Raw genomic sequence first — 21,248 nt, 5'->3', positions numbered from 1 at the left:
TTCGAAAAGCTACATGCACCCCTACATTCATAGCAGCACTATTTACAACAGCCAAGACATGGAAACAACCTAAATGTCTATCCACAGATGAACAGATAAAGAAGATGTGGGGGCTTCCCTGGTAGCGCAGTGGTTGAGAGTCCGCCTGCCGATGCAGGGGACACGCGTTCGTGCCCCGGTCCGGGAAAATCCCACATGCCGCTGAGCGGCTGGGCACGTGAGCCATGGCCGCTGGGCCTGCGCGTCCGGAGCCTGTGCTCCGCAACGCGAGAGGCCACAACAGTGAGAGGCCCGCGTACAGCAAAAAAAAAAAAAAAAGATGTGGTATATATATATACAATGGAATATTAATTAACCATAAAAAAGAATGAAATAATGCCATTTGCAGCAACATGAATTGACCTAGCTATGTAACTCAGAGAAAGACAAATACCATATGATATCACTTATATGTGGAATCTAAAATATGACACAAATGAACCTATCTACAAAACACAAACGAACTCACAGATACAGAGAACACACTTGTGGTTGCCAAGGAGGAGGTGGGGTAGGGGAGGGAAGGATTGGGAGTTTGGGATTAGCAGAGGCAACCTATTATACATAGGATGGTTAAACCACCTAAATCACACTGTATAGCAGACAGAACTATATTCAGTATTCTGTGACAAACCATAAAGGAAAAGAATATGAAAAAGAATATATATTATGTATAACTGAGTCACTTTGCTGTACAGAAGAAATTAACACAACGTTGTAAATCAACTATACTTCAATAAAATTTTTAAAGAAAGAAAAGAGATCAGGGAAAGTGGCTTTGCTGCCTCCTACTCAGAGGAGATGCCCGTTTGCCTGTAGGCCTTTCCAGCTAATGGTCTTCATTGGTTGGCAGGCTGAGGGGAGCTCTCAACACATCCAGGGCCCAACCAGCTGATATGGACCGTGTCCGTCTCCAGCACCACAGTGCCCTTCCTACTCCACTGAAGCCACACTGACGTGCCGGTATAAGTGCTTCTTTCACTGAGGCATCAGACAAGCAACTCAAAGCAAATCAGAGAAAGAAGATTGGGAATTAGGGCTCTATTTCTAGCCCATTTTCTCAGAGCAACTCAAGAAAGATCCAAGATGTGAGAATTCAGGCCTTGGGAGGTTGCTGCATATAGACGCTTTCCTTACTCATTCTCTCATCACCCCAAGTCTCCCACGTCACCTTCCCTCAGCCTATCTGTAAGCAACTATCTCCTGGCCAGCGTTCCACCTCCCTCATCCAAAGAACCCCCACCCTCCACTGTTTGAGCACTGCTAGCTTCCTATTCCTAATTGGTTTTTGAAAATTCTTGTGGCTTCTGTTTCAGCTGGAAGTTCATGGAGGTTTTATTCTGCTTCAAAAGGATGGATGAGCTCTGGTGCTGTAACTGTGTGAAGGGAAACAGTAAGGAGCCTGATTTTGGTTGACTCTCCACAAGTGAAATGAGAGACTAAATATACGAACAGACTGTGGCCAGGCCATGCAGCAATATTCTGGCCCACCTTCTGCAGCAACCACCAACCCATGATCTACAGTAAAGAGACCAGGAAGGCAGCCTGTTACGTCAGGCTTGCAGGAAGCCAGACCACTATCTCCAGCCACCAGTCCAGGAAGCCAAACAAGAACCCCTGTAACAATTAGCCCAAAGAGCCAGAACTTGATTAATAACTGATGGATTCCTTCATTTTTGTCCCCCTTCCAACTGAGGACCAACCAGAAAAAGCCAAGTATGTACCCTGAACCAATCACATAGGCTGCTCCACTTCCAGTCAGCCCACCTAAACTTCCCCAGGCCAACGGCCTCCATTCAGGGCATATTTTGAAGCCTTCCTTTTTTCCACTGTAAAGTTTTCCCACTCTTCTGCCTACCCTTGAGTTTCTGCCAAAACGAAAGAGATGGTATCTGACTCCCTTGTAAGCTCTGAACAAATAGCCTTTGCTTGGTCCCATTTGGTTGGTCTTCATTTATTTCCACAGAAGCCTGGTGCTAAATTCCTCCCTGACTAAGGGCAAGCACATCTCATCATACTAGGAATTGATTAATTAGTAGTTAATTAATCAATTAATTATCCTAGGGAGGCTCAGTCCACTATTCTCACCTGAAGGAAACGTGCTCCCCGTAGTAAGATGATTTTAAAGCTACTTCTTGGGAACCTTGAGAAATAACTGACATCATTTGCTAAAGGAACATTTGACTCCTACTTGTTCCTGCTTTTATCACCAGCAGCCCACACATTAGCTGAGAATGGCTCTGTCTGAGTCAACCAGGATGGATATGCAATCTCCCAATAGATTATTTATGATCTTAATGGGGGGGAGGGTCATTTCATTCCATCTCACTACATTTAATTTACTTTTCCCCAATTTGAAAGCAACAGATTCTTTTGGAAAGTCATACAAACCAATGTAACAAGGGAGATGTAATATAAGATACCACCTTTAGAAAGAGCTGGAGGAGAAAAACCTGAAAGACAAGCCTTTACCGAAAAGAAAATCTCACACAAAGAGATTGTTTAATCAATTATTCCCATTATTATGAAAGGGGGGGAGTGGGGAGAGGATTCAGATATTTTAAGTGTTTCTTTAATTTGTTGAAACCATGTGGCAAACCAGAAAATAAGAGACCGAAAGATTTATAAGGGATTGCTTGGTATATTTACAGTTGTAAACAGAAAAGTGTAAATCTGTAAATCTTAATTTAAATTATATGTGCAGGTAGGAGCTCCAGATTAAGCATATATTTTACAAAGACTGTGATATAGTGTCTGGAAAACAGGTTGGAAGAACCTACACATTTTGCATTTGCATGAGAAATTAAGGAACCTCCCAAAGATCAAACACACAAAAAAATCCCAAAAGAGGAAATAAGGCTTACAGGCTTGACCCACTAGCAACACCCCAGTGACCAAAAGAGGAGCAAGAAGGTTATATTTGCTGTGCATGGAACTGAGTGGCAAGTGAATACTGAATAAGCTTTTTATCCTCAAAACTCCCTGAGACTTAAGAAGTCTGACTAGTGCACCAGGAGGAGAGAGACCTGCTCGCCACTTCCTCATGGCCCTGTGTGGGAAGGGTTCTGCACATCTGAGTGCAGCTAGGGCAGGACAGGAAGCAGCCAGGAGGCACGGCCCCCCCGACTGGCAGCAGCGGCATGACCACAGCAGTCAGGTTCCCCAAGGACCCTGCAACAAGCATTTGCAGAGCAGCAGAGGGCACTCGGTTTGCAGGTAAACAGATACGGCATCCTTGGCTAAACAGCATCACCCCCATTGTCAGTGTTGGACAACCATGGAAGGGATGAGCAGGGCTTCCCAGATAGCAGAGGCCATGGAGGATGATTGGTTATACATTCACGCTCCGTAGAGAAACATGTGAGAAAGAATCATAGAAATAAACACAGAAAACTTTGCGTGGGACTAGAGTTCCCAGATAAAAGATAAAGACGAGGAGCAGAACAATAGTACTTATTACCATTCATATGATCCCCTTTTCTTCAGAATGATATGTGGTCTGGGGGACTTCCCAAAAGTGGCGCAGTGGTTAAGAATCCGCCTGCCAATGCAGGAGACACGGGTTTGATCCCTGGTCCAGGAAGATTTCACATGTCGCGGAATGACTAAGCCTGTGTGCCGCAACTACTGAGCCTGAGCTCTAGAGCCCGCGAGCCACAACTACTGAGCCCGCGCACCTAGAGCCCGTGCTCCACAACAAGAGAAGCCACCGCAATGAGAAGCACATGCACCACAACGAAGAATAGCCCCCGCTCGCCGCAACTAGAGAAAGCCCATGCGCAGCAATGAAGACCCAATGCAACCAAAAATAAATAAATAAAAATAAAAGCATGAGAAAAGACTAGAAATTAAAAAAAAAAAAAGAAAGAAAATGGCCAGAGTCACAGACTTCAGCAGTGACAGCACACATTTCTGAGTCCAGGGGTCAGATGCACCTCAATGCACACTAGGCCAACGAGAACAGAGAAGATCCAGAGGATGTCTGGCAGAAAATGAGGCCCTCTGCCCCGACACCACAGGATAACATAGGGCCCTCCTCCTACATGAGGCAAGACGCCATATCAGAAAGGAGCTAGAGAGAAAAGCTGAAAACCAAGCATCTACCTGAAAGAGAATGCCAGACAAAAGAGCTTATTAAGCAGTCAGAGAATTATTTTGCAACTTCAGATTTCTCCTTTCCTACCAACCCCCACCACCCCACACTATATAGAAACCTAAGAGATAAGCCTCACAAAGAAATTATATCAAGCTCAGAAAAGACCAAGTTCCATTTTATTTTCACATCCCAGTTAGCCCCATATATTTCTATGCTAGGAGTCCCTCAAAATATTTCAATATTTTAAAACTTGTCTTAAATAATAGAATTTATGAGAGAAAATGCAATTGATATGGAGGGAGAGAAAGTTCATAAGACAAATGGATGAAGACTGGTTTGGAAATTCCCTGTTTGATTTCAGGATGGCCAATGGGCTTGTTAGGAAATTGAAGGTGAGGGCGTGCAAAACACTGGAGAGAGCACAACCCTGAGCTGGGTGAACACAGTGCAGCATGTCAAGGAGAGGACAAATGATTAGGAGTGAAGAATACAGTGGGACAGCAGGAGGCGTCAGCATTATGACAAATCTATAACTGATGGAGATATCGGCATTTTCAAAATGTGTTTCCAATGTTTGATGAATCTACACCTCTACCTTCAAACGACAGCGAGAAAAATGATGAGGCATTTTTTCCATACATCGCATGCTAAGCTTTAAAATTCAGCATTATTTCAGATTCATATTTTATTGATTCCTATGGAGTTTGAGGTACATGAGTTGTCTAAAAAACTGAATCATGACAGAAAGATCATCCTGATTCTAACTTATTACAGGTACTGTATGGAGTTATTTACAATAAAGAAGGTACGTATTTCCAGCAAGAGCCTGGAAGTTCGTTAATGCAATTTTTCACAATACTACACTGGCTTGGATGTAGGGCGGAGTAGAATTACAAAGAGTTTGTCTCTGGAGGGGCACACAGAGATCTGGAAGAGCTCTCCAAAATATCTCCAGAAAAGATGCTTAAGCCCCAAAGGTCACACTATTGTCTATATTATTCTTAAATATTGATGTTCTTGAATTTTCTAGTTTAAATCTATGCTGGTCCTTTCCTTGTTGAGGGCAAATTCTGAGTACCCCCAATAAAGTAGGGAATAGGCCCCTGGAATGGTATTTGCATGAGGAGCTCCCAAAGGGAGAGCGAGTCGGGCAAACACCACTGGACCAGAGACCAACTTCAATCATGGCAGAAGACTGAGGATTCTGAGTACATCGGGGGTCACTTGGGTTTGCCCTTCACACCAAGGAGGAAGGAAGTAAAAATAAAAGTTAAGGTTCTGTCTTGCTAAACAGTGTTAAATCAGAACTCATTAGAAACCATCTAATTGGAATAACAGTTACACAAAGGAGAGAAAAGCATTCTCCTTGACACAGCACCTGGAATCACTGGAAATCTGGAAAAGACAGAGCATGCGTAGCCCCTCAAAGTCTCCAATGCTTCAGCAGAAGCAGGACACCATGGGCCACAGCAGAAGTGGCAGGGATGCGCCATCATCCATCAGGCGGTCATCAGTGCCTGACAGAGGTGGCCACGGTCAGGGGAACAAAAGCTGTCCAACAGAGGGGGCATCAGTGTCCAGCAAAGGCATCAGGACCAGAGGACATCATATGACCACTGTCTGCCCTTGATCATGAACACAACCGAAACAGCTCAAGGACTTCCAGATATGATTACTTGGGGGGAGAGAAAAGAACTTTGCAGCAGACAGGCACAAAAGACACAGCACAGGTTATTACTGTTAACATCACCCCGAATATAAGATTAGGTAAGTGTAGCTGGAGGACACAAATTACACAGATGTCCAAGGTAAGTTTCCACAATCATCCTCAGAGGTCCAGGAATTCATAACCTGGGCCCCAGGACCCCCAAACAATCCAGAGAAATATTTAGGGAATAAATACTTTCAAATTTTTAATAAATAAAAACACAAGTTGTCAAAATTCTATGTATGTATCTTTATGGATAGTTTTTCTGGTGAAAATGTTCATAATTTTTATCTGATTCTCAGAGGGCTATGTGACACCCCTAAATTTAAGAACCTGAAATCTTTCTTGCTGCATCTCATTTCTCAGGATGCAGTGGAGATGGGAAAGGCCTCTTTTCTGTCCACCCTGGGAGCTTTAGAGTTGCTTTCAAAACTCTATAATTGGGGCTTCCCTGGTGGCGCAGTGGTTGAGAGTCCGCCTGCCGAGGCAGGGGACACGGGTTCGTGCCCCGGTCCGGGAGGATCCCACATGCTGCGGAGTGGCTGGGCCTGTGAGCCTATGGCCTCTGAGCCTGCGCATCCGGAGCCTGTGCTCCGCAACGGGAGAGGCCACAACAGTGAGAGGCCCGCGTACCGCAAAAAAAACAAAACAAAACAAAACAAAAAAAACTATGATCAAGCGTATCTTTGATTTTCATCATCTTTGCCCCTGCAATGTCAGAAACTCCCATCCAAGTGATGAGGTCATGCTTTCTCTCCTCCATCCTGCAGACTTGTAGCACACAACTCTGAACTGGGTTGACTCTACTCAAAAGAATCTCAACAGATCCCAGATGACAATGAAAGCAAGTTACAAAATTATAGCCCATTTTCACATCATTTATAAACCTTCCATAAGAATTTCCACACACCCCCCCCACTGAAAATGGTGGAAGTCAGAGTTGAGTGAAGATTGTAAAATCAGGCTCTGTGTATTTAGCAACAAGCACTATCTGGGTAGAAAGATAAGATATTGGACCCGCTCTGGTGGGCATTCTTTATGGGCAAGGAGACAAAATGTAATTTTTTAGTTTTATGGTCACAGCAGCTTCAGGTGATAGCAGAGAAGAATCTCATTTTCTTGTTGAGATCAGCAGGTATTTTATATGTGACTTGGAACTAAAAAGGAAAGAAAAAAAGTATAAGGGCATGGCTAAACATCAAATGATTAACAGACATTTTTTCTTCTCTTTTTAGTGACTGCATTCCAGCACTGTTTAGCTGGGGTATTATAGTGATAAATCCAATCAAAAAAAAAAAATTTACCAGTATGTAACCTTAGTCCAGCACCACTGACCTTGTAGGTAATTCAGTTCTGTGAGATAATTTCCAGGAGAACAAATTATAAATACAGGCTATTACTACTGTAAGCAAAATCCACTGCAAAAGCAGTTAGTTCTGAGATAAACTGCCTATGGAATCTACCAGATCCCCAAGGTCTTTCCATTGTGTTCTCTGGTCAAGATTCTAACATGAGCATTAAATTAAAAATTCTAGTTTCCAGGGACTTCTCTCCTAAGAACTTTAAACAGTGTCTTACAAATATATTTCACTATGCACATTAAAACCTAAAATAGAATTGGTCACTTCAAAAATTATTTCCCTGTGATCTCTGTTACTGAGATAACACAGCAAATTTTGGTGACACGTAAGGACATATTTATACCGAAAAGGGGATTTTCAAAGGACAATTCTTCTGACAAATTTGTCTTTTAGTGACAGTAATTACTTATTCTGGAGACACTTAACCACTAATGGTGGGATAATCTCAAGATACAACTGCACATTTTTAGAAATTTAAGCCAAAATTAATCAATCTATCTAATTTCAACTAAGGGGAGAAGAAATATTCTCTGAAGACCACACTTTCTTATGAGGCTATAAGTTTAAGGTGGCAGTATAATTGGAAAGAAATTTATTAAAGGGCTGGAAATTACCCCCAAATTAAAACATTTACAGCCTAAAGCTGTAATTAGGGCAAAGGTAAAGGCACGAGGTTCACAAAGAAATCCTGGCTGCTTCTGACTGCTGCTTGGATGCCATCTTTGCTAATTCATTATCTTGTTTCCATGGTTAATTATGGGGACTCCCCAAGGTGTGATAATTACTCTTTTGCTTTTGCCTTTTCCTCTGTTTCATTCATTAACCTACATGTTTTGAACAATTCACAAAGAGACTGAGCTGACATTGATAGATGCCCCTGAATGCTAAGCACTGTGCTAGGCACTTTTGGAGTTAACTGCAAACCTATGTGAAACGTCTAATTCCCCTGATTATTCCTTTCCACCAAACAGTTCCATGTGACTTTCTTAGCTCTAAAAGTATGAAGACAAAGGGGAGTCAAGAGGCAGGGATCTACTGATGAGCTGCGTTACCCTGGGCAAGTCACTAGATCTCCCTCAGTCTCAGTAAAATAAAGATGTTGAACTAGATCAGAAGCTGCAAAACTGATCCATTGGGCAAATCCAGTCTTCAGACATATTTGCTTGACCTGAAAAATTATTTTTAAATCTGGAAGGTTATACAGAAGTCTGGATTTCTATCTTCTCCTGAAAAAGTAGAAGACCTAAGCCTGATTTCTTTGATGGCAATGATTGGCTGCAGCCAAGCAGCAGCTGCCCCTTTAGAATATTCCCGACAATTTCCAATATTCCCTATTGTGTTGCAAGTGTTCCCCTTCACTCATATACTTTACATGACTTGCCTCTCAACCAGATGGCCAACCTCAACACTAGAATGCACTGGTTTTACTTCTAAATACTACCCATTGTTTACTCTATTTTAGGCTTTCTCCCCACCCTTGTCCAGTACCACAAGCATACAACTGAAATCTACCTCAATTTTTTCAGTGTTCAATTCATATATTTTACTGGGCTACTCATCCCTTTCTAACTTCTGTTTGACCATTTTTGTCATACTTAACCCCCAAACTTTAAAATATTTTTACATCCTTCTCTACTTTACTTTATAACCAAATGTTATAAACCCCTTCTCAGAAATTACAATTTCCATCCTCTTATACCCAAGTCATTACACTCAAGGCCAATATTCTTACTAAGACTCTTACCAATTCATACATTGAAAATAAGAAGAACCAAATTCCTTGCAGGTCTGTAAATCTTCTAATAACTTAGTGTATCTCCTAAAAAGCAACCATAGATTTCAAGGATTTTTTTTAGCAGAGTACAAGCTGCTATCCAAGAGCCATTCGCCATTCCCTCCTCCTTCCTTACTTACAAGAACAGATTTTATGTGGGATGGAAATGCAACCAGTTAAAAGACTACATTTCCCAGACAATGTTACAGCAAGGTATGTCCATGTGACCAAGCTCTGGCCAATGAGATAAACAGAAGTCCTGTATGGGAATTCTGGGAAAACTGCTTAAAGGAAACCAACTTCACTGTAAGAAAAATTTCCCCTTTTGCCTCTTTTCCTTCTTCCCAACCACAAAACACATTTGATGACTAGAGCTTCAGAAGCCATTTTGAACCAAGAGGTAATACTTTCGAGAATGTAAGCCATGACCTCAGATGGTAAGAGAAGAATGATAGGATCCTGGATCCCTAATGACCACAAAGCACCAGACTAGTGTTTAAAGTGTCACGTTAACATACTGATGTTTCATAAACTTTTTTCTGTTTAATATTTTTAAGTCTAATATTTCCTATTAACAACTGAATCTAATTCTAACTAAAAAAGGTGGACTATCTTCTCCAGCTGACTCATTTTCCTAGTAATCCCTTACATTTTCTTTGCTTAAATCATGATGACTCTTTTTTCAAAACTGTTCATATTTAAGCTCTTCTATGAAGACTTTTCAAATTAAAAGCATCAAGCCCTTGTCACTCCCCCTTATCTCCAGAAGCGCCTCTGCCCCTCATATTGCAAGCTTCTTTCCTAGCTACTTTCTTAGCACTGAGCTGAAATGTTTTACACAATGGATAAGAATCAAAAAGCAGAGGGGAGAACCTCAGTGGAAGGGCAGAGAAGGAGAGCTGGAAGCAATCAAGGAAAGAGAGGGTCAAGAATAGAGAAAACTTCAGGTGTTTCTCAATTTGCTGTGGCGCAGTTTGGTTTGGTTTTGACCCATGAGGCATCTGTATCCCCTCAGCACAGAATGAACCATAAAAAAAAGAAGAGTTTGGGGAAAGCTCCAATTAAAAAGGTACAATTAGGGTTAAAAGAGGTACTGGATACCATAAGGAGTAGAATGGGAACTTTTACCACAGGGCATTGTTAGTATTGCTAAAAGGCTTAAGTTGGCCTTTATTTTGAAACACAGATTGGGCTTCAACATGATACCCAGAACCAACCTCCATTCTCACACAGTCCATGGTCTATAGGAGAAGGTCCCTAGGACTGTTACTGATTTCAAAATGTGTTGTTTGAACCTCGCTTCTCAGGTCATCTTTAATTTCTCAGAAACCCACAAAATGCATGGTAGTGAGAACCTGGGCTGTTTTGCTTCTAACTACTCCTTTTCTTTCCCTGCCATTCTGATCCCATTATAGTAAAATCTATTACAGAAATCTCTTTCATCATCTCTTCCCTTTATGAGCAGTTATCTTGTTACTTGCCAGCCAAGTAGAATGTCAGAAAGGTCACGATCAAAGACAGTAAAATGATATAACAACATCCACGCTAGAGAAAGAAAAACTAATGAGCCACTGACCTTAATATACTTGTGTACCCGGTGGTCAGTTATGTGAAATTCCTTGAAGCCTCTCCAGTTTGAGTTACTGAAGAGGTAATTTATTTATTGAGTCATTAAGCTTTCCTAAAATACTCAAGGGGAAAAACACAGTTATTATATCTTGGAATTTCATCCAGACTATAAAAGAGCATCGGAATTGAATATGAAATATCAAGATGTCCCAACAGGGTGTAAACCCAGCATAGAAAGTATGAAGGTGGGTGAAGACGATCAAAGACCCAGGCCACAGGTGATATCAAGAAGCCTGTCAGCAAGTAGCCAAGCCCAAGCATGAGACTGAAATGCTCAGTTACTTTTTTTTAAATTCAAGATACCGAAAATCCAAGACAAACTTGTTGAAGCAAAGTAGAGAATAAACTGACTCACAGTTGGGTTAAGACACGGATTCTTGAGACACCTATATATAATGGAATCACGCTGCTACACACCAGAAACTAACACAACATTGTAAACCAACTATACTTCAATTAAAAAACAAAATAAAGACATGGATTCTTGGAAGGATTCAAATGACGTCACAAGATGGTCTGCTTCTGTCACCTCGACTTAGCTCTCCTCTCCTCTGTATGTTAGCTTCATTGTTTAACACAGTCACCATATGGCCCATAAATGATTGCTAAAGCTCCATACCATACAGTTCCTTAGACCTTAGTTTGCAAAAATTAAAGCCTGTGTTTATTGATAGAGTCTACAAAACAGCTCTCATTCTCACTCTGATGGAACCTGCTTGAGTCACATGCCTAGCCTTGAACCCATGTCACGGGCTAGTGAAACATGAATGACTTAAAACTGGGTCATGTATTCCATCTCTGCAACTGGGGAAGGCATGGCCCCTGAAGAAATTTGGGATGTGGTTACCAAAGAAGGCATAATGTTTAAACAATAGCCATAAATAAACACCCACTACACAAGTATATTGGACCCTGATTCTGGAAGCATACATATATAATAAAGATAGGGGCACCAAGAAAAGCACGAAAGAAAAATCATTTTATCAAAATTGTTAACAAGTTTGAACCCTAGTTATCACAATAGGCATACAGGTCAGTAGCAGAGTAACAGCAGGAAGAAATCTGGGTAAAACTCTGTAATTCTCACATGCTAAGGTCAAGATTTGTCTTAGATTCTGGTCAAGAGTATGGTTGTGTCACATCATCTATGGCAAGAGAAGCACCTCAGAGGCAGGGCCTGACATTCTTCTGCTGAAGAATGAAGCGGACTTGAGCTGGGTCCAGAGTAAGAAAGATTAGCTTCATCGAGTTTTCTTAAACCTGTGGTCTTTTCATTTCCTTGGCTATGACGAGGATGAGAAGAAAGTGCCCAGCTGCTCAGTTTTCATGACCCATGGAACAGCCCTTCTGAAGAAATCAATGGTTGCATCTAAGGCCTTGAAATTGTCAAAAACTATGCAAACTTGGCTCAAACCGCAAAATAGTGACTAAAGAAATTAGGCCAAGTGGTTAGGAGAGCAACTGAATGCCTCAGTTTGGATTCTGAACTTGTTGCTTACCTCAACCGCTATCAAAATATGCAATTCAAAAGCTTGAGAGAGAAGGGCACTCAGTGAAAGGCCTTTTGTGTCAGCTGGGGGCTGCCTAATACCGGATGACAGCCTGACGCCTCTCCTGGAGAGCATCATGACAGGTCTGGATACTTGAAATCATCAGCTGCCAGAGGCGAGGTTCCGAGCAGCTATTGCCAGGCGTGGACAAAATGGAGATTCATGTGAGCAGGCAGCTTGCGAAACCCCAAGAGCAGCGACTGAACGGGCAAAGAAAGGGGGTTGCTGTGTACTGATCCACTTGCCACACAAAGCTCAAGTCTAGCATAAGCAAGTGCATGCCTACTTCCAGTGCAGCTTGAAAGAGAACTTGTTTTCCAGGGCTCTTCCTAACTGTACTTCTGTCCTCGCTGGACCAGACTCTCCCATTCTCCCTCCATCAAGCCAGGTCCTCATTCCTACGGGTCACTGCTGACTGCACTTCTGCAGTTCTACATGGAAGGTCTGAATTCCATTCTAACAAGCGAATTTTTCATTTAATATTCCCATTCTATATAGATTTGGTTTTGTATCCCTAGATTGGTTTGAAACATATAGTCTTATTCTAAACCTGAACATATGCCATAGTAGAATGCTCCAGTATTCCTTGTCCAAATATTCACTTCCTGTCAAGCTTAACGTTGGATTCTGTTCCCAAAATTCCTTTTCCAATTCAAATCATTTAGTATGTACATTGATTAAAACATTAAAGTATGCATTGACCTTTAATTTGAATCTGTGTGTTATGCCACCAAATAGGTAGCATATCCATTCAAGACAGAAAGAAAAAGTTAAATAATTTTTGCACCTGCATAACAACTGGAGCGGTGCCAGAAGCTTTCCTCACTCCTCACCTGAGACTATATATATGACTACTGTCTGCATTTTCTTCCTTATTCTGAGCTCTAGAATTAGTCCCCTTTGCTGACAAGATAACCATCATGAGCTACTCGGGTCAGTACTGAGGGACAAGCATCAAATTCCACTTGCTGTCAGCCTCACCCCAATCCCATTCAAGACAGCAGTTTTCTAAGAAACCATAAACAGGCTTGACCCCAGATCCCCGGAAGGTTCCTGCCTGCTGAGTCCCAGGTTGATGATAAGCCCTATGCCTTGATTCCGCTAAACTAGAAGTCTTGCAGGTCACTTTCTTCTGCTCCCAAGGACTTGGTTTTCCTACCTGCAACCAGGTCGACTTGATGCTTTCCAAATACTTCCCTCTGGACATTTCATTATTTTGTTTCCACCTGTTTGTCAATATATTCTTTTTACCTCCTTTAGACCAGCCCGAGGCCTCTAACTTGCTAAGAAATCGTTTGTTCCCACTTGTCAATTTCTACATGTTATGGGACATTATGTTCCATCCACCTGGCTAGACCTTTCCTGCTACCCTGAATCTTGGCCAGGGCCTGCCCTCCTTATGGCCATGAATTCTGCCTGTCCTGGCCAATTCAGTACATACAGTTCTGGCTTGTATATAGCAGGTACTCAATAATGGTATTTGTTTTGTTTTTATGTCCTCAAATAATTGAAAATGGGAAAAATGGTCATCCTACTGTGAGCCTGGATCTGTACAGTAATTCTAACTACCTGAAGGCAAGTATTATTTCCCTTTCAGACCATAACAGAATATATTAGTTTATTTCTTGTCCAAACACTAATTTCTCCGTCATACAGATCAGCATTCTCAAGCTTTGCCACTGAAAAAGCCCTTACTTCAGAGAAGAATAAATTCATACTTCATGCATCAGTTCTGCTTTCCCATAAGCTGTAATGTCTTTGAACTCTAATGTTTTATTTTATTTATTTATTTAGGCCACACCACGCAGCTTGCAGGATCTTAGTTCCTCAACCAGGGATTGAACCCTGGCCCTGGCAGTGAAAGCACCAAGTCCTAACCACTGGACTGCCAGGGAATTCCTGAACTCTAATGTTTTAGCTCAAAAATAAATACAAATTTAGCTTCTGCCTCATTATAAATAATATATATCTTGCATATAATACATTTCATATATATTCATATTCTACTTTCATATACATCCATATTCTGCCAGGATGTACTCACGGCCTAGTCTGATAATGCATGACCAAGATTAATATTCTCTTCAGAAGAAAATGTTAAGATCTATTGGACTGAGTATAAATATGATTGAGAAAGTCTACCACCTTTAGCCTCCTTAAAAATCTACATTATTTTCTCTTTCTCCATGTCCCCTATGAAATAGGACAACTACGCTTCCCTAAGAATGTTGTGACGTTAAAAAGCTTCAATTTTTCCTGGGAATTCCCTGATGGTCCAATGGTTAGGATTCTTCGCTTCCACTGCAGTGGGCATAGGTTTGATCCCTGGTCGGGGAACTAAGATCCTGCATGCCACTGGGTGTGGCCAAAAAAATAAAATAAAAAGCTTCTATTTTTCCTTTCAAAAGTGAAATAGCAATTCCCAGTTACCTCATGTAAGATGAAATACATGAGATGATTTTTATTTCTAAATTTACTGAAAATACATTAAATCCATATACTAACGTTGCCTATACATTCATATCTGTAATTAGCAATATCAATACACACTTTTTTCTACTTTTTTTTTTGTTTTACTATCTCATCACCTTTCAGAGGAAAAAAAAATTTAAGCATAACATACCTTGAAATAAAAGTTAACATTATTGGCTTAGATTAAGACACTTTTTGGTGCCCATTAATAAAGAAAATTGTGTATCAATTAAGATCTTCAAATAGATAATACAGTCCAAAAATGTTACTTTAATGAGTCTGATGGACCTTTACACAGAAGACTTAAAACAAGACAAATGCCAATTGGCCTGGGAGCACAGTCCTTTAAAAATGAAAAAGCAGGTTTTACCATACAGTAAAGTTTCACAAAACAACAGCATTTGCTACAATGTGGCAGAGTGGGAAGAAAGAAGGATAAGGACCAGAATGACAGATTTCACAATTCCGAAGATCACAGTCCTGGAGGAGTCCTCAGGTCCTTGTAGGCCTCACCATGTCCTCAAGTATTAGACACAACTCCCTTTGCAGGAAACAGGAGAAGAGAGGAATAAAGGCTTCTTTGAAAAGCAGTGATAAAGGGGTCCCTGGAGGATTTCTGAGCTCTTGAAACAATCTTCATGGCAACAGCTTGACTCTGCTTCCTGCTACAGTGAAGGTTGCTGGAATATGAATTAGGGGTGAAGCACTGGGGCTATTTGCAAGTTCATGTTAAAATTTGATTTTCCAAACTCAGGAATACAGTTGATTCAGAATTAAATCAAAATAGTGCTTTAAAGGTGCCCTGCAAAGGACCTCAGTGCATTAAATAAGTACCAACTAGCTTTGCTCTTACAAGTGGTCTCACGGGAGAAAACTTAGAGAAGATTCCATCATTCTCATGTTAGAGACACAGAAATGTCTGCAGAATATGATATCTCACCAATGGTCATAACATCTCACAATGTCATCAAAAGTTATGTATGGAAATTGCTTATCAGGTCAGTATACAGTCATCCATATTATACCACTTCACATTTATTTTTAAATTTTAATAAATCTAGTTAATGTCTTCTTTACTATTATAACATTTCTTTCCCATCCCAAATCATTACATATTTTTCTTCCATAAAAGTACATACTAATAATTAGTCATGTTGAGTAGCATCGACATATATACACTACCAAATGTAAAATGGATAGCTAGTGGGAAGCAGCAGCATAGCACAGGGAGATCGGCTCGGTGCTTTGTGATGACCTAGAGGGGTGGGATAGGGAGGGTGGGAGGGAGGCTCAAAAGGGAGAGGATATGGGGATATAGGTATGTATATGGCTGATTCACTCTGGTGTACAACAGAAACTAACACAGTATTGTGAAGAAATTATACTCCAATAAAGATCTATTAAAAAAAAAAAGTCCATACTCTAAAAGCTAATAAGCAAACCAACAAGCCTGAAAAACATACAAGGTGGGGGGGATGTATAAAACAGAATGTATAAAATAGGCATCTTGTATAAAATATGTAATGTAGAGATTTACTACCTGTATCTGTCTTAGGGCACTTTTGACGTATGGCTCTATATTCTCTCATTTCCTAAATTCTCAGTTTCCATCGATTATAACATTACCTTAACAACACCTTTTGGGGGTCAAATACTACATAGTAATCCCTGTATTCTTCAGTATGAAAATGAGTTTGATTTTCTTATTTAGCAAGTTTAAGATTGATGGTATACGTTCAAGTATTAAATCTGCACTTCCCACTTATTTTAATTTGTTGGGTTATTGAAATTCCTTACTGAATTAGTAACTAAAAGTTAAATAGCTTCTCTTGCATGTCACCTGGAAGCTGGTGATAGGAGCATATATACAGTGATAGTCCTTCATGACATGAATTGTTCCTATAAGCATTTTCTAGCTTGGAAAAAAAAAGGAAGCTTTATCCCAAAGAGTGGTAATTCCCACTACATAAATTTACTACCTGAGATTTGATAATCATCAGCATCCACGTTCTCATTCAATGCTGCACTGAGATATGATATATTCAAAGCATGACACATGGTGCTACCAGCACCCATAACATAGCTGAGCGACCACGAGATGAACTGACACCTTCTGTGCACAGGCAAGTTCCTACATGCACATGAAACACGTCCTAAGTTTCAGTCCTTTTATTGCTGGTGACCTGGTTTCTTTTGCTATTAATCAAATAAAATGTCTCATTTTCAGAAACTAGACCTAAAGGGAACTCATCGAGGCTATATGCAAAGTGACAGTGCTTTGTTAATGGACTGTTACCCACAGATACCCTCTATAGAAGGCCTCCTTTTGGGGAGGTGTGGTACCAGAATTTCTAAGATGGCCTCTTAAAAATGCCTCACCCTAGTCCCCAGAAACTGTGACTCTAAGATATCACACACACGAATATGTTTTGTTACATGACAAAAAGGACTTTGCAGGTGGAATTTTAAGGCTTCTAGCCTGTTCACCTTAACATGGGGAGATTACCCTGTACTGTTTGAGGAACCCAATGTAACACATGCATCCTTAAAAGCAGAGAACATATTCTGGCTGGTGGTAGAAGAGAAAGGCAAAGGGGAAGTATGATAGGTTTGAAGCAAGAGAAGGATTCAATGGACCAGTGCCGGCTTAAAGATGGAGGGGGCCACATGGGAAGGAACCCAGGGGGCCCCTGGAACAGGGAGCGGACCTTGACTGACAGCCAGTAAGGAAATGAGGATCTCAGTCCTACAACTGCAAAAACCTGTTTCTGCCAACAATCAGAATGAACTTGGAAATGGATTCTTCCCCAGAGCTTCCAGGGAAGAGCCCAGCCTGTTTGGCACCTTGATTTTGGCCTTGTAAGAATGGGAACAGAGAACCCAGTAGAATCCACAAAGACTTCTGATCTACAGAACTGTGGAAGTGGCTGTAAATGAGTAAATTTGTGGTAAACTGTTATGGCAGCAGTAGGAAACTAGTACAGGCAGACTGCATATGGAGACAACCTAGAAGAAATGGACAAATTCTTAGAAAGGTACAATCTCCCAGGATGAACCAGGAAGAAAGAGGAAATACGAACAGATGAATAATTATCAGTAATGAAACTGAATCAGTAATTTTAAAACTCCAAAAAAACAAAAGTCCAGGACCAGATGGCTTCACAGGAAAATTCTATCAAACACCTAGAGAAGAGTTAACACCTATACTTCAGAAACTATTCTAAAAAGTTGCAGAGGAAGGAACACTCCCAAATTCATTCTATGAGGCCACCATCACCCTGATACCAAAACCAGACAAAGATATCACAAAAAAAGAAAATTACAGGCCAGTATCACTGATGATCATAGACACAAAAATCCTCAACAAAATACTAGCAAACCAAATCCAACAACACATTAAAAGGATCATACACCATGATCAAGTGGAATTTATCCCTGTGATGCAATGATTTTTTCAATATCTACAAATCAATCAGTGTGATACACCACATAAACAAATTGAAGAATAAAAACCATACAATCATCTCAATAGATGAAGAAAAAGCTTTTGATAACTTTCAACACCCATTCATGATAAAAACTCTCCAGAAACTGGGCATAGAGGGAACCTACCTCAACATAATAAAGGCCATAGATGACAAACCCACAGCTAACATCATACTCAGTGGTGAAAAGCTAAAATCATTTCTTCCAAGATCAAGAGGATGGAGAGTCTTGCCTAGTCAATTTGAAGAGGCAGAGCAGCCCAGGTGACCATGAGGGTGACTGGTGTCCCACCTAGCTCAACCCCCCCCACTAGAGGCAGAGCTAACAATATAACCACTCGAGCTGTGCATGCAGGCCTTCAGGGTTTAGCTATCTGTACATATGATTAAGATTTTGTAGCATCTCACTTTTTCAGAAAGAAGTTCCTGAAGACTTGTTCTTCTAAGTCTGAATTTTTAAGTGGATATTACTGTTAAAAAATAATTGTTCATGGTTCAGAGCTTAAGAGGTCAATATCCTGAAGATCACACCAGAAAGGCTCTCTCAGCTGCCTTGGAGCCCGTGGAAGCCTACTGGGCACAGGACTTCTAAACTGACAAATACGTCTGGAAGGCTGTGGTCCAAGGCCATTTTTGCTGGCTATAAGTGGGGTCCCTGGAACTTGAGGGAGCACACAGCTCTTCTTAAAATTAAAGGTGTTTATGCTTGAGATGAAACTGAATTCTATATAGGCCAGAGGTGTGCTTAGGTGCACAAAGCAAAGAACAACACAGTAATTCCTGGTGGAAAATCGAACAAAACCAGAGTAATCTGGGGAAATGTAACTTGCATTGATGGAAACAGTGGCATGATTCGTGCCAAATTCCAAAGCAACCTTCCTGCTAAGGCCATTGGACACAGAATCCAAGTGATGCTGTACCCTTCAAGGATTTAAACTTATTGAAAAGTAAATAAATAAAAGTATGGATTTGTTCTCTTGTTAAAAATAAAGATCCACCAAAATGGTTTCGTTTAAGGTGATGGTTTTGGTGAACTCGGCCTACATAAAATTGAACATATCATTTGCCATGCCGGGTGTTTTCCTACTTTCTCAATGATTTCTATCAATTCAGTTCACTAGTATCTCCTTCTTTCACCCAATCTCACACCAAAAAACAATATTCCCTGTACCAGAAGGACAGACATTTGTCCTTATTCATCTAGCATAGACTAAATGACATCTGTTAGGTGCCAAGACATTTTATTAGGAACTGAAGATGACCAAAGATGACAAGACAGAATCCCCTCCCCCCCGTTTTTTGTTTTTGTTTTTTTTTTTTTTTGCGGTACGCGGGCCTCTCACTGTTGTGGCCTCTCCCGTTGCGGAGCACAGGCTCCGGACGCGCAGGCTCAGCGGCCACGGCTCACGCGCCCAGCCGCTCCGCGGCATGTGGGATCTTCCCGGACCGGGGCACGAAGCCGTGTCCCCTGCATCGGCAGGCGGACTCTCAACCACTGCGCCACCAGGGAAGCCCAGAATCCCCCCTTTTTAAGGAGATTTGAGATGAAGTACAGAGGACCCAAAACAAGAAAACATTCACTTACTGAGCTGTCACAGATCTTGAGAAGAAACCTAGAAATTGGAACGTGGAAGATAAACAGCTTGCTGAGGTTCACAGTGTCACAGCACATAGAGAGAATGGAAAACTCTGCCAGAGCCTTCATTAGAGATGCTGTGTATTTAATTTTTTTGGTTCACCTTTAAAGCAGACCTCTAGATATAGAAATGGTAGAGAAGTGTGATGAATAAGTTTAATAAGTGAAAAACACAGGTGAGAAAAATACCAAGTGTTATAATTTCATCTGTACACATCTTAGTCTAATCAAGAGGAAAAATCGATCGGAATTGATTGGATTCGATCTGTGAGATTGGATCTGTGTTTTCTTGATACTGTTAGTTCTATAGCTAACCCAGCATCCTAGGAGCTGGGGTTTGCCTTCTTACTTGTGTTATTAATTTATTAGTGTAAATTTACACCTGTCAACACAGATTTACAGCTACCCACCGCAAATATGATAGGCTTCAAGAACACACAATTAAGAACTTGAAACATGTACATTGCTTTAACACTCGCTCATATAATTCAGTTTCACTTATATGGGCATATAAATAGCCAGAGTCCTGCTAGAAAAATTATTTTGGTAAATCATTCTGATTTCTCCTCCTGGCTTTCCTGAAAATGTTATTTTTAATTCGAAAGTTATTTTCATCTACTGCTTCTAATACCAGCTAATGATGATGGTAATTTTGCCCACATGGGGACACTGCAGAAAGGAGGGCTAAGTTTCACTCCCTGTCTTGCGGCAGTTCAAATGCTAAAGGACTGTCATGCTTTGCAGTCATCTCCACTCTGATTCATTATTTTACAGCAAATGCAGCTCTTAGCACTGCAGGCATAAGAAATAGGGAGTCCACGTGTTTGGGATTGTGCTGTAAAGACCAACAGAGTATGAGATGACCCCTGCCCACAAGAAGCAGTCCAGGCAGTTCACAGAAGAAAGCTAGGCTGCCTGCGTCTCCATGACTACCCTCCCACCTCACGGCACCTCACTAATCCAGTTCCTCCTCACCTCCTGCCAGGATAACTGCAATAGTCTCCTAACTGCCCTCCCGTCCACTATTTAAGTACCTTTCAAATAATTCCCCTACCACATACATATACAAAACAAAGTTCTGTGTTGAATTAAACTGTACCCCTGTTTAAAATCTTTCAATGGCATAAGAAACAATGAATAAAATTCAAACTCGGGGTCTTCCCTGGTGGCGCAGTGGTTGAGAGTCTGCCTGCCGATGCATGGGACACGGGTTCGTGCCCCGGTCCGGGAAGATCCCATGTGCCGCAGAGCGGCTGGGCCCGTGAGCCATGGCCGCTGAGCCTGCGCGTCCGGAGCCTGTGCTCTGCAACGGGAGAGGCCACAACAGTGAGAGGCCCGCGTACCGAAAAAAAAAAAAAAAAATTCAAACTCGGTAAGTATTCAAGAAACCCACGTCCTGGCCCCTGCCCTCCTCTCCCTCTAGCCTCTTGTCTGGATGTCCCCCTTGCCCTGCCCTCTCAACGTGTGATCCAATCATACTGAGCTGTTTACCACTCTG

The 21,248-nt window shown here is 41.3% G+C and overlaps 1 pseudogene; it reads left to right on the top strand.

Annotated features, from left to right (window-relative positions):
• Positions 1-17,230: 17,230 nt before the first annotated feature.
• LOC101288718 (60S ribosomal protein L35a-like) lies at positions 17,231-19,105 on the top strand (annotated as a pseudogene).
• Positions 19,106-21,248: the final 2,143 nt, after the last annotated feature.

The sequence above is a fragment of the Orcinus orca genome, chromosome 3 (genome assembly GCF_937001465.1).
Source record: "Orcinus orca chromosome 3, mOrcOrc1.1, whole genome shotgun sequence".
NCBI lineage: Eukaryota > Metazoa > Chordata > Mammalia > Artiodactyla > Delphinidae > Orcinus > Orcinus orca.
The sequence above is the reverse complement of the archived record's forward strand: the minus strand, read 5'-3'. Positions and strand labels throughout refer to the sequence as shown.